Source organism: Mixophyes fleayi, chromosome 2 (genome assembly GCF_038048845.1).
Source record: "Mixophyes fleayi isolate aMixFle1 chromosome 2, aMixFle1.hap1, whole genome shotgun sequence".
In the NCBI taxonomy this organism is placed as follows: domain Eukaryota; kingdom Metazoa; phylum Chordata; class Amphibia; order Anura; family Limnodynastidae; genus Mixophyes; species Mixophyes fleayi.
The window spans coordinates 227,014,918-227,028,799 of NC_134403.1; positions in this window are offsets into that span (position 1 = coordinate 227,014,918).

Genomic DNA, 13,882 nt, shown 5'->3' on the forward strand with positions numbered 1-13,882 from the left:
GACAATTGACAGCAAGAAATAATAATGCAAAAGAATGGAGGACACCCCAAAAGCACTTGGGAGTGCTAAATATTATTTTTTGAGACTGCTGACAAACAGGACTTTTGACATCCAGAAATATTAATGCAAAAGAATGGGGACACCCCAAAAGCACTTGGGAGTGCTAAATATTATTTTTTTAGACTGCTGACAAAAAGGACTTTTGACATCCAGAAATATTAATGCAAAAGAATGGGGACACCCCAAAAGCACTTGGGAGTGTTAAATATTATTTTTTTAGACTGCTGACAAACAGGACTTTTGTCAGCCAGAAATATTAATGCAAAAGAATGGGGACACCCCAAAAGCACTTAGGAGTGCTAAATTTTATTCTTTTAGACTGCTGACAAACAGGACTTTTGACAGCCAGAAATATTAATCCAAAAGAATGGGGGACACCCCAAAAGCACTTAGGAGTGCTAAATATTATTTTTTTAGACTGCTGACAAACAGGAATTTTGACAGCCAGAAATATTAATGCAAAAAAATGGGGACACCCCAAAAGCACTTGGGAGTGCTAAATATTATTTTTTGAGACTGCTAACAGGACTTTTGACAGCCAGAAATATTAATGCAAAAAAATGGGGACACCCCAAAAGCACTTGGGAGTGCTAAATATTAATTTTTGAGACGGCTGACAACCAGGACTTTTGACAGCCAGAAATATTAATGCAAAAGAATGGGGACACCCCAAAAGCACTTGGGAGTGTTAAATATTATTTTTTTAGACTGCTGACAAACAGGACTTTTGACAGCCAGAAATATTAATGCAAAAGAATGGGGGACACCCCAAAAGCACTTGGGAGTGCTAAATATTATTTTTTTAGACTGCTGACAAACAGGACTTTTGCCTGCCAGAAATATTAATGCAAAAGAATGGGGACACCCCAAAAGCACTTGGGAGTGTTAAATATTATTTTTTTAGACTGCTGACAAACAGGACTTTTGACAGCCAGAAATATTAATGCAAAAGAATGGGGGACACCCCAAAAGCACTTGGGAGTGCTAAATATTATTTTTTTAGACTGCTGACAAACAGGACTTTTGCCTGCCAGAAATATTAATGCAAAAGAATGAGGACACCCCAAAAGCACTTGGGAGTGCTAAATATTAATTTTTGAGACGGCTGACAACCATGACTTTTGACAGCCAGAAATATTAATGCAAAAGAATGGGGACACCCCAAAAGCACTTGGGAGTCCTAATATTATTTTTTTAGACAGCTGACAAAAAGGACTTTTGACAGCCAGAAATATTAATGCAAAAGAATGGGGGACACCCCAAAAGCACTTGGGAGTGCTAAATATTATTTTTTTAGACTGTTGACAAACACGACAATTGACAGCAAGAAATAAAAATGCAAAAGAATTGAGGACACCCCAAAAGCACTTGGGAGTGCTAAATATTATTTTTTGAGACTGCTGACAAACAGGACTTTTGACAGCCAGAAATATTAATGCAAAAAAATGGGGACACCCCAAAAGCACTTGGGAGTGCTAAATATTAATTTTTTAGACTGCTGACAAACAGGACTTTTGACAGCCAGAAATATTAATGCAAAAGAATGTGGGACACCCCAAAAGCACTTGGGAGTGCTAAATATTATTTTTTTAGACTGCTGACAAACAGGACTTTTGACAGCCAGAAATATTAATGCAAAAGAATGGGGACACCCCAAAAGCACTTGGGAGTGCTAAATATTAATTTTTGAGACTGCTGACAAACAGGACAATTGACAGCCAGAAATATTAATGCAAAAGAATGGGGACACCCCAAAAGCACTTGGGAGTGCTAAATATTATTTTTTTAGACTGCTGACAAAAAGGACTTTTGACAGCCAGAAATATTAATGCAAAAGAATGGGGACACCCCAAAAGCACTTAGGAGTGCTAAATTTTATTCTTTTAGACTGCTGACAAACAGGACTTTTGACAGCCAGAAATATTAATGCAAAAGAATGGGGGACACACCAAAAGCACTTGGGAGTGTTAAATATAATTTTTTTAGACTGCTGACAAACAGGACTTTTGACAGCCAGAAATATTAATGCAAAAGAATGGGGACACCCCAAAAGCACTTGGGAGTGCTAAATATTAATTTTTCAGACTGCTGACAAACAGGACTTTTGACAGCCAGAAATATTAATGCAAAAGAATGGGGGACACCCCAAAAGCACTTGGGAGTGCTAAATATTATTTTTTTAGACTGTTGACAAACACGACAATTGACAGCAAGAAATAATAATGCAAAAGAATGGAGGACACCCCAAAAGCACTTGGGAGTGCTAAATATTATTTTTTGAGACTGCTGACAAACAGGACTTTTGACATCCAGAAATATTAATGCAAAAGAATGGGGACACCCCAAAAGCACTTGGGAGTGCTAAATATTATTTTTTTAGACTGCTGACAAAAAGGACTTTTGACATCCAGAAATATTAATGCAAAAGAATGGGGACACCCCAAAAGCACTTGGGAGTGTTAAATATTATTTTTTTAGACTGCTGACAAACAGGACTTTTGTCAGCCAGAAATATTAATGCAAAAGAATGGGGACACCCCAAAAGCACTTAGGAGTGCTAAATTTTATTCTTTTAGACTGCTGACAAACAGGACTTTTGACAGCCAGAAATATTAATCCAAAAGAATGGGGGACACCCCAAAAGCACTTAGGAGTGCTAAATATTATTTTTTTAGACTGCTGACAAACAGGAATTTTGACAGCCAGAAATATTAATGCAAAAAAATGGGGACACCCCAAAAGCACTTGGGAGTGCTAAATATTATTTTTTGAGACTGCTAACAGGACTTTTGACAGCCAGAAATATTAATGCAAAAAAATGGGGACACCCCAAAAGCACTTGGGAGTGCTAAATATTAATTTTTGAGACGGCTGACAACCAGGACTTTTGACAGCCAGAAATATTAATGCAAAAGAATGGGGACACTCCAAAAGCACTTGGGAGTGCTAAATATTATTTTTTTAGACTGCTGACAAACAGGACTTTTGCCTGCCATAAATATTAATGCAAAAGAATGAGGACACCCCAAAAGCACTTGGGAGTGCTAAATATTAATTTTTGAGACGGCTGACAACCATGACTTTTGACAGCCAGAAATATTAATGCAAAAGAATGGGGACACCCCAAAAGCACTTGGGAGTCCTAATATTATTTTTTTAGACTGCTGACAAAAAGGACTTTTGACATCCAGAAATATTAATGCAAAAGAATGGGGACACCCCAAAAGCACTTGGGAGTGTTAAATATTATTTTTTTAGACTGCTGACAAACAGGACTTTTGACAGCCAGAAATATTAATGCAAAAGAATGGGGGACACCCCAAAAGCACTTGGGAGTGCTAAATATTATTTTTTTAGACTGTTGACAAACACGACAATTGACAGCAAGAAATAAAAATGCAAAAGAATGGAGGACACCCCAAAAGCACTTGGGAGTGCTAAATATTATTTTTTGAGACTGCTGACAAACAGGACTTTTGACAGCCAGAAATATTAATGCAAAAAAATGGGGACACCCCAAAAGCACTTGGGAGTGCTAAATATTAATTTTTTAGACTGCTGACAAACAGGACTTTTGACAGCCAGAAATATTAATGCAAAAGAATGGGGACACCCCAAAAGCACTTAGGAGTGCTAAATTTTATTCTTTTAGACTGCTGACAAACAGGACTTTTGACAGCCAGAAATATTAATGCAAAAGAATGGGGGACACACCAAAAGCACTTGGGAGTGTTAAATATAATTTTTTTAGACTGCTGACAAACAGGACTTTTGACAGCCAGAAATATTAATGCAAAAGAATGGGGACACCCCAAAAGCACTTGGGAGTGCTAAATATTAATTTTTCAGACTGCTGACAAACAGGACTTTTGACAGCCAGAAATATTAATGCAAAAGAATGGGGGACACCCCAAAAGCACTTGGGAGTGCTAAATATTATTTTTTTAGACTGTTGACAAACACGACAATTGACAGCAAGAAATAATAATGCAAAAGAATGGAGGACACCCCAAAAGCACTTGGGAGTGCTAAATATTATTTTTTGAGACTGCTGACAAACAGGACTTTTGACATCCAGAAATATTAATGCAAAAGAATGGGGACACCCCAAAAGCACTTGGGAGTGCTAAATATTATTTTTTTAGACTGCTGACAAAAAGGACTTTTGACATCCAGAAATATTAATGCAAAAGAATGGGGACACCCCAAAAGCACTTGGGAGTGTTAAATATTATTTTTTTAGACTGCTGACAAACAGGACTTTTGTCAGCCAGAAATATTAATGCAAAAGAATGGGGACACCCCAAAAGCACTTAGGAGTGCTAAATTTTATTATTTTAGACTGCTGACAAACAGGACTTTTGACAGCCAGAAATATTAATCCAAAAGAATGGGGGACACCCCAAAAGCACTTAGGAGTGCTAAATATTATTTTTTTAGACTGCTGACAAACAGGAATTTTGACAGCCAGAAATATTAATGCAAAAAAATGGGGACACCCCAAAAGCACTTGGGAGTGCTAAATATTATTTTTTGAGACTGCTAACAGGACTTTTGACAGCCAGAAATATTAATGCAAAAAAATGGGGACACCCCAAAAGCACTTGGGAGTGCTAAATATTAATTTTTGAGACGGCTGACAACCAGGACTTTTGACAGCCAGAAATATTAATGCAAAAGAATGGGGACACTCCAAAAGCACTTGGGAGTGCTAAATATTATTTTTTTAGACTGCTGACAAACAGGACTTTTGCCTGCCATAAATATTAATGCAAAAGAATGAGGACACCCCAAAAGCACTTGGGAGTGCTAAATATTAATTTTTGAGACGGCTGACAACCATGACTTTTGACAGCCAGAAATATTAATGCAAAAGAATGGGGACACCCCAAAAGCACTTGGGAGTCCTAATATTATTTTTTTAGACTGCTGACAAAAAGGACTTTTGACATCCAGAAATATTAATGCAAAAGAATGGGGACACCCCAAAAGCACTTGGGAGTGTTAAATATTATTTTTTTAGACTGCTGACAAACAGGACTTTTGACAGCCAGAAATATTAATGCAAAAGAATGGGGGACACCCCAAAAGCACTTGGGAGTGCTAAATATTATTTTTTTAGACTGTTGACAAACACGACAATTGACAGCAAGAAATAAAAATGCAAAAGAATGGAGGACACCCCAAAAGCACTTGGGAGTGCTAAATATTATTTTTTGAGACTGCTGACAAACAGGACTTTTGACAGCCAGAAATATTAATGCAAAAAAATGGGGACACCCCAAAAGCACTTGGGAGTGCTAAATATTAATTTTTTAGACTGCTGACAAACAGGACTTTTGACAGCCAGAAATATTAATGCAAAAGAATGGGGACACCCCAAAAGCACTTAGGAGTGCTAAATTTTATTCTTTTAGACTGCTGACAAACAGGACTTTTGACAGCCAGAAATATTAATCCAAAAGAATGGGGGACACCCCAAAAGCACTTAAGAGTGCTAAATATTATTTTTTTAGACTGCTGACAAACAGGAATTTTGACAGCCAGAAATATTAATGCAAAAGAATGGGGGACACCCCAAAAGCACTTGGGAGTGCTAAATATTATTTTTTTAGACTGCTGACAAACAGGACTTTTGACAGCCAGAAATATTAATGCAAAAGAATGGGGGACACCCCAAAAGCACTTGGGAGTGTTAAATATAATTTTTTTAGACTGCTGACAAACAGGAATTTTGACAGCCAGAAATATTAATGCAAAAGAATGGGGGACACCCCAAAAGCACTTGGGAGTGCTAAATATTAATTTTTCAGACTGCTGACAAACAGGACTTTTGACAGCCAGAAATATTAATGCAAAAGAATGGGGGACACCCCAAAAGCACTTGGGAGTGCTAAATATTATTTTTTTAGACTGTTGACAAACACGACAATTGACAGCAAGAAATAAAAATGCAAAAGAATGGAGGACACCCCAAAAGCCATTGGGAGTGCTAAATATTATTTTTTGAGACTGCTGACAAACAGGACTTTTGACAGCCAGAAATATTAATGCAAAAAAATGGGGACACCCCAAAAGCACTTGGGAGTGCTAAATATTAATTTTTGAGACGGCTGACAACCAGGACTTTTGACAGCCAGAAATATTAATGCAAAAGAATGGGGACACTCCAAAAGCACTTGGGAGTGCTAAATATTATTTTTTTAGACTGCTGACAAACAGGACTTTTGCCTGCCAGAAATATTAATGCAAAAGAATGAGGATACCCCAAAAGCACTTGGGAGTGCTAAATATTAATTTTTGAGACGGCTGACAACCAGGACTTTTGACAGCCAGAAATATTAATGCAAAAGAATGGGGACACCCCAAAAGCACTTGGGAGTCCTAATATTATTTTTTTAGACTGCTGACAAACAGGAATTTTGACAGCCAGAAATATTAATGCAAAAGAATGGGGGACACCCCAAAAGCACTTGGGAGTGTTAAATATAATTTTTTCAGACTGCTGACAAACAGGACTTTTGACAGCCAGAAATATTAATGCAAAAGAATGGGGACACCCCAAAAGCACTTAGGAGTGCTAAATTTTATTCTTTTAGACTGCTGACAAACAGGACTTTTGACAGCCAGAAATATTAATCCAAAAGAATGGGGGACACCCCAAAAGCTCTTAGGAGTGCTAAATATTATTTTTTTAGACTGCTGACAAACAGGAATTTTGACAGCCAGAAATATTAATGCAAAAGAATGTGGGACACCCCAAAAGCACTTGGGAGTGCTAAATATTATTTTTTTAGACTGCTGACAAACAGGACTTTTGACAGCCAGAAATATTAATGCAAAAGAATGGGGGACACCCCAAAAGCACTTGGGAGTGTTAAATATAATTTTTTCAGACTGCTGACAAACAGGACTTTTGACAGCCAGAAATATTAATGCAAAAGAATGGGGACACCCCAAAAGCACTTGGGAGTGCTAAATATTAATTTTTGAGACGGCTGACAAACAGGACTTTTGACTGCCAGAAATATTAATGCAAAAGAATGGGGACACCCCAAAAGCACTTAGGAGTGCTAAATTTTATTCTTTTAGACTGCTGACAAACAGGACTTTTGACAGCCAGAAATATTAATGCAAAAGAATGGGGGACACCCCAAAAGCACTTGGGAGTGCTAAATATTATTTTTTTAGACTGCTGACAAACAGGACAATTGACAGCCAGAAATATTAATGCAAAAGAATGGGGACACCCCAAAAGCACTTGGGAGTGCTAAATATTATTTTTTTAGACTGCTGACAAAAAGGACTTTTGACATCCAGAAATATTAATGCAAAAGAATGGGGACACCCCAAAAGCACTTGGGAGTGTTAAATATTATTTTTTTAGACTGCTGACAAACAGGACTTTTGTCAGCCAGAAATATTATTGCAAAAGAATGGGGACACCCCAAAAGCACTTAGGAGTGCTAAATTTTATTCTTTTAGACTGCTGACAAACAGGACTTTTGACAGCCAGAAATATTAATCCAAAAGAATGGGGGACACCCCAAAAGCACTTAGGAGTGCTAAATATTATTTTTTTAGACTGCTGACAAACAGGAATTTTGACAGCCAGAAATATTAATGCAAAAGAATGTGGGACACCCCAAAAGCACTAGGGAGTGCTAAATATTATTTTTTTAGACTGCTGACAAACAGGACTTTTGACAGCCAGAAATATTAATGCAAAAGAATGGGGGACACCCCAAAAGCACTTGGGAGTGTTAAATATAATTTTTTCAGACTGCTGACAAACAGGACTTTTGACAGCCAGAAATATTAATGCAAAAGAATGGGGACACCCCAAAAGCACTTAGGAGTGCTAAATTTTATTCTTTTAGACTGCTGACAAACAGGACTTTTGACAGCCAGAAATATTAATCCAAAAGAATGGGGGACACCCCAAAAGCTCTTAGGAGTGCTAAATATTATTTTTTTAGACTGCTGACAAACAGGAATTTTGACAGCCAGAAATATTAATGCAAAAGAATGTGGGACACCCCAAAAGCACTTGGGAGTGCTAAATATTATTTTTTTAGACTGCTGACAAACAGGACTTTTGACAGCCAGAAATATTAATGCAAAAGAATGGGGGACACCCCAAAAGCACTTGGGAGTGTTAAATATAATTTTTTCAGACTGCTGACAAACAGGACTTTTGACAGCCAGAAATATTAATGCAAAAGAATGGGGACACCCCAAAAGCACTTGGGAGTGCTAAATATTATTTTTTTAGACTGCTGACAAACAGGACAATTGACAGCCAGAAATATTAATGCAAAAGAATGGGGACACCCCAAAAGCACTTGGGAGTGCTAAATATTATTTTTTTAGACTGCTGACAAAAAGGACTTTTGACATCCAGAAATATTAATGCAAAAGAATGGGGACACCCCAAAAGCACTTGGGAGTGTTAAATATTATTTTTTTAGACTGCTGACAAACAGGACTTTTGTCAGCCAGAAATATTAATGCAAAAGAATGGGGACACCCCAAAAGCACTTAGGAGTGCTAAATTTTATTCTTTTAGACTGCTGACAAACAGGACTTTTGACAGCCAGAAATATTAATCCAAAAGAATGGGGACACCCCAAAAGCACTTGGGAGTGCTAAATATTATTTTTTTAGACTGCTGACAAAAAGGACTTTTGACATCCAGAAATATTAATGCAAAAGAATGGGGACACCCCAAAAGCACTTGGGAGTGTTAAATATTATTTTTTTAGACTGCTGACAAACAGGACTTTTGTCAGCCAGAAATATTAATGCAAAAGAATGGGGACACCCCAAAAGCACTTAGGAGTGCTAAATTTTATTCTTTTATACTGCTGACAAACAGGACTTTTGACAGCCAGAAATATTAATCCAAAAGAATGGGGGACACCCCAAAAGCATTTAGGAGTGCTAAATATTATTTTTTTAGACTGCTGACAAACAGGAATTTTGACAGCCAGAAATATTAATGCAAAAGAATGTGGGACACCCCAAAAGCACTTGGGAGTGCTAAATATTATTTTTTTAGACTGCTGACAAACAGGACTTTTGACAGCCAGAAATATTAATGCAAAAGAATGGGGGACACCCCAAAAGCACTTGGGAGTGTTAAATATAATTTTTTTAGACTGCTGACAAACAGGACTTTTGACAGCCAGAAATATTAATGCAAAAGAATGGGGGACACCCCAAAAGCACTTGGGAGTGCTAAATATTAATTTTTCAGACTGCTGACAAACAGGACTTTTGACAGCCAGAAATATTAATGCAAAAGAATGGGGGACACCCCAAAAGCACTTGGGAGTGCTAAATATTATTTTTTTAGACTGTTGACAAACACGACAATTGACAGCAAGAAATAAAAATGCAAAAGAATGGAGGACACCCCAAAAGCACTTGGGAGTGCTAAATATTATTTTTTGAGACTGCTGACAAACAGGACTTTTGACAGCCAGAAATATTAATGCAAAAAAATGGGGACACCCCAAAAGCACTTGGGAGTGCTAAATATTAATTTTTTAGACTGCTGACAAACAGGACTTTTGACAGCCAGAAATATTAATGCAAAAGAATGGGGGACACCCCAAAAGCACTTGGGAGTGCTAAATATTAATTTTTCAGACTGCTGACAAACAGGACTTTTGACAGCCAGAAATATTAATGCAAAAGAATGGGGGACACCCCAAAAGCACTTGGGAGTGCTAAATATTATTTTTTGAGACTGCTGAAAAACAGGACTTTTGACAGCCAGAAATATTAATGCAAAAGAATGGGGACACCCCAAAAGCACTTGGGAGTGCTAAATATTAATTTTTCAGACTGCTGACAAACAGGACTTTTGACAGCCAGAAATATTAATGCAAAAGAATGGGGGACACCCCAAAAGCACTTGGGAGTGCTAAATATTATTTTTTTAGACTGTTGACAAACACGACAATTGACAGCAAGAAATAATAATGCAAAAGAATGGATGACACCCCAAAAGCACTTGGGAGTGCTAAATATTATTTTTTGAGACTGCTGACAAACAGGACTTTTGACATCCAGAAATATTAATGCAAAAGAATGGGGACACCCCAAAAGCACTTGGGAGTGCTAAATATTATTTTTTTAGACTGCTGACAAAAAGGACTTTTGACATCCAGAAATATTAATGCAAAAGAATGGGGACACCCCAAAAGCACTTGGGAGTGTTAAATATTATTTTTTTAGACTGCTGACAAACAGGACTTTTGTTAGCCAGAAATATTAATGCAAAAGAATGGGGACACCCCAAAAGCACTTAGGAGTGCTAAATTTTATTCTTTTAGACTGCTGACAAACAGGACTTTTGACAGCCAGAGATATTAATCCAAAAGAATGGGGGACACCCCAAAAGCACTTAGGAGTGCTAAATATTATTTTTTTAGACTGCTGACAAACAGGACTTTTGCCTGCCAGAAATATTAATGCAAAAGAATGGGGACACCCCAAAAGCACTTGGGAGTGCTAAATATTAATTTTTGAGACGGCTGACAACCATGACTTTTGACAGCCAGAAATATTAATGCAAAAGAATGGGGACACCCCAAAAGCACTTGGGAGTCCTAATATTATTTTTTAGACTGCTGACAAAAAGGACTTTTGACATCCAGAAATATTAATGCAAAAGAATGGGGACACCCCAAAAGCACTTGGGAGTGTTAAATATTATTTTTTTAGACTGCTGACAAACAGGACTTTTGACAGCCAGAAATATTAATGCAAAAGAATGGGGGACACCCCAAAAGCACTTGGGAGTGCTAAATATTAATTTTTCAGACTGCTGACAAACAGGACTTTTGACAGCCAGAAATATTAATGCAAAAGAATGGGGGACAACCCAAAAGCACTTGGGAGTGCTAAATAATATTTTTTTAGACTGTTGACAAACACGACAATTGACAGCAAGAAATAAAAATGCAAAAGAATGGAGGACACCCCAAAAGCACTTGGGAGTGCTAAATATTATTTTTTGAGACTGCTGACAAACAGGACTTTTGACAGCCAGAAATATTAATGCAAAAAAATGGGGACACCCCAAAAGCACTTGGGAGTGCTAAATATTAATTTTTTAGACTGCTGACAAACAGGACTTTTGACAGCCAGAAATATTAATGCAAAAGAATGGGGACACCCCAAAAGCACTTAGGAGTGCTAAATTTTATTCTTTTAGACTGCTGACAAACAGGACTTTTGACAGCCAGAAATATTAATCCAAAAGAATGGGGGACACCCCAAAAGCACTTAAGAGTGCTAAATATTATTTTTTTAGACTGCTGACAAACAGGAATTTTGACAGCCAGAAATATTAATGCAAAAGAATGTGGGACACCCCAAAAGCACTTGGGAGTGCTAAATATTATTTTTTTAGACTGCTGACAAACAGGACTTTTGACAGCCAGAAATATTAATGCAAAAGAATGGGGGACACCCCAAAAGCACTTGGGAGTGTTAAATATAATTTTTTTAGACTGCTGACAAACAGGACTTTTGACAGCCAGAAATATTAATGCAAAAGAATGGGGGACACCCCAAAAGCACTTGGGAGTGCTAAATATTAATTTTTCAGACTGCTGACAAACAGGACTTTTGACAGCCAGAAATATTAATGCAAAAGAATGGGGGACACCCCAAAAGCACTTGGGAGTGCTAAATATTATTTTTTTAGACTGTTGACAAACACGATAATTGACAGCAAGAAATAAAAATGCAAAAGAATGGAGGACACCCCAAAAGCACTTGGGAGTGCTAAATATTATTTTTTGAGACTGCTGACAAACAGGACTTTTGACAGCCAGAAATATTAATGCAAAAAAATGGGGACACCCCAAAAGCACTTGGGAGTGCTAAATATTAATTTTTGAGACGGCTGACAACCAGGACTTTTGACAGCAAGAAATATTAATGCAAAAGAATGGGGACACTCCAAAAGCACTTGGGAGTGCTAAATATTATTTTTTTAGACTGCTGACAAACAGGACTTTTGCCTGCCAAAAATATTAATGCAAAAGAATGAGGATACCCCAAAAGCACTTGGGAGTGCTAAATATTAATTTTTGAGACGGCTGACAACCAGGACTTTTGACAGCCAGAAATATTAATGCAAAAGAATGGGGACACCCCAAAAGCACTTGGGAGTCCTAATATTATTTTTTTAGACTGCTGACAAAAAGGACTTTTGACATCCAGAAATATTAATGCAAAAGAATGGGGACAACCCAAAAGCACTTGGGAGTGTTAAATATAATTTTTTTAGACTGCTGACAAACAGGACTTTTGGCAGCCAGAAATATTAATGCAAAAGAATGGGGGACACCCCAAAAGCACTTGGGAGTGCTAAATATTAATTTTTCAGACTGCTGACAAACAGGACTTTTGACAGCCAGAAATATTAATGCAAAAGAATGGGGGACACCCCAAAAGCACTTGGGAGTGCTAAATATTATTTTTTTAGACTGTTGACAAACACGACAATTGACAGCAAGAAATAAAAATGCAAAAGAATGGAGGACACCCCAAAAGCACTTGGGAGTGCTAAATATTATTTTTTGAGACTGCTGACAAACAGGACTTTTGACAGCCAGAAATATTAATGCAAAAAAATGGGGACACCCCAAAAGCACTTGGGAGTGCTAAATATTAATTTTTTAGACTGCTGACAAACAGGACTTTTGACAGCCAGAAATATTAATGCAAAAGAATGGGGGACACCCCAAAAGCACTTGGGAGTGCTAAATATTAATTTTTCAGACTGTTGACAAACAGGACTTTTGACAGCCAGAAATATTAATGCAAAAGAATGGGGGACACCCCAAAAGCACTTGGGAGTGCTAAATATTATTTTTTGAGACTGCTGAAAAACAGGACTTTTGACAGCCAGAAATATTAATGCAAAAGAATGGGGACACCCCAAAAGCACTTGGGAGTGCTAAATATTAATTTTTGAGACGGCTGACAAACAGGACTTTTGCCTGCCAGAAATATTAATGCAAAAGAATGGGGACACCCCAAAAGCACTTAGGAGTGCTAAATTTTATTCTTTTAGACTGCTGACAAACAGGACTTTTGACAGCCAGAAATATTAATGCAAAAGAATGGGGGACATCCCAAAAGCACTTGGGAGTGCTAAATATTATTTTTTTAGACTGCTGACAAACAGGACAATTGACAGCCAGAAATATTAATGCAAAAGAATGGGGACACCCCAAAAGCACTTGGGAGTGCTAAATATTATTTTTTTAGACTGCTGACAAAAAGGACTTTTGACATCCAGAAATATTAATGCAAAAGAATGGGGACACCCCAAAAGCACTTGGGAGTGTTAAATATTATTTTTTTAGACTGCTGACAAACAGGACTTTTGTCAGCCAGAAATATTAATGCAAAAGAATGGGGACACCCCAAAAGCACTTAGGAGTGCTAAATTTTATTCTTTTAGACTGCTGACAAACAGGACTTTTGACAGCCAGAAATATTAATCCAAAAGAATGGGGGACACCCCAAAAGCACTTAAGAGTGCTAAATATTATTTTTTTAGACTGCTGACAAACAGGAATTTTGACAGCCAGAAATATTAATGCAAAAGAATGTGGGACACCCCAAAAGCACTTGGGAGTGCTAAATATTATTTTTTTAGACTGCTGACAAACAGGACTTTTGACAGCCAGAAATATTAATGCAAAAGAATGAGGGACACCCCAAAAGCACTTGGGAGTGTTAAATATAATTTTTTTAGACTGCTGACAAACAGGACTTTTGACAGCCAGAA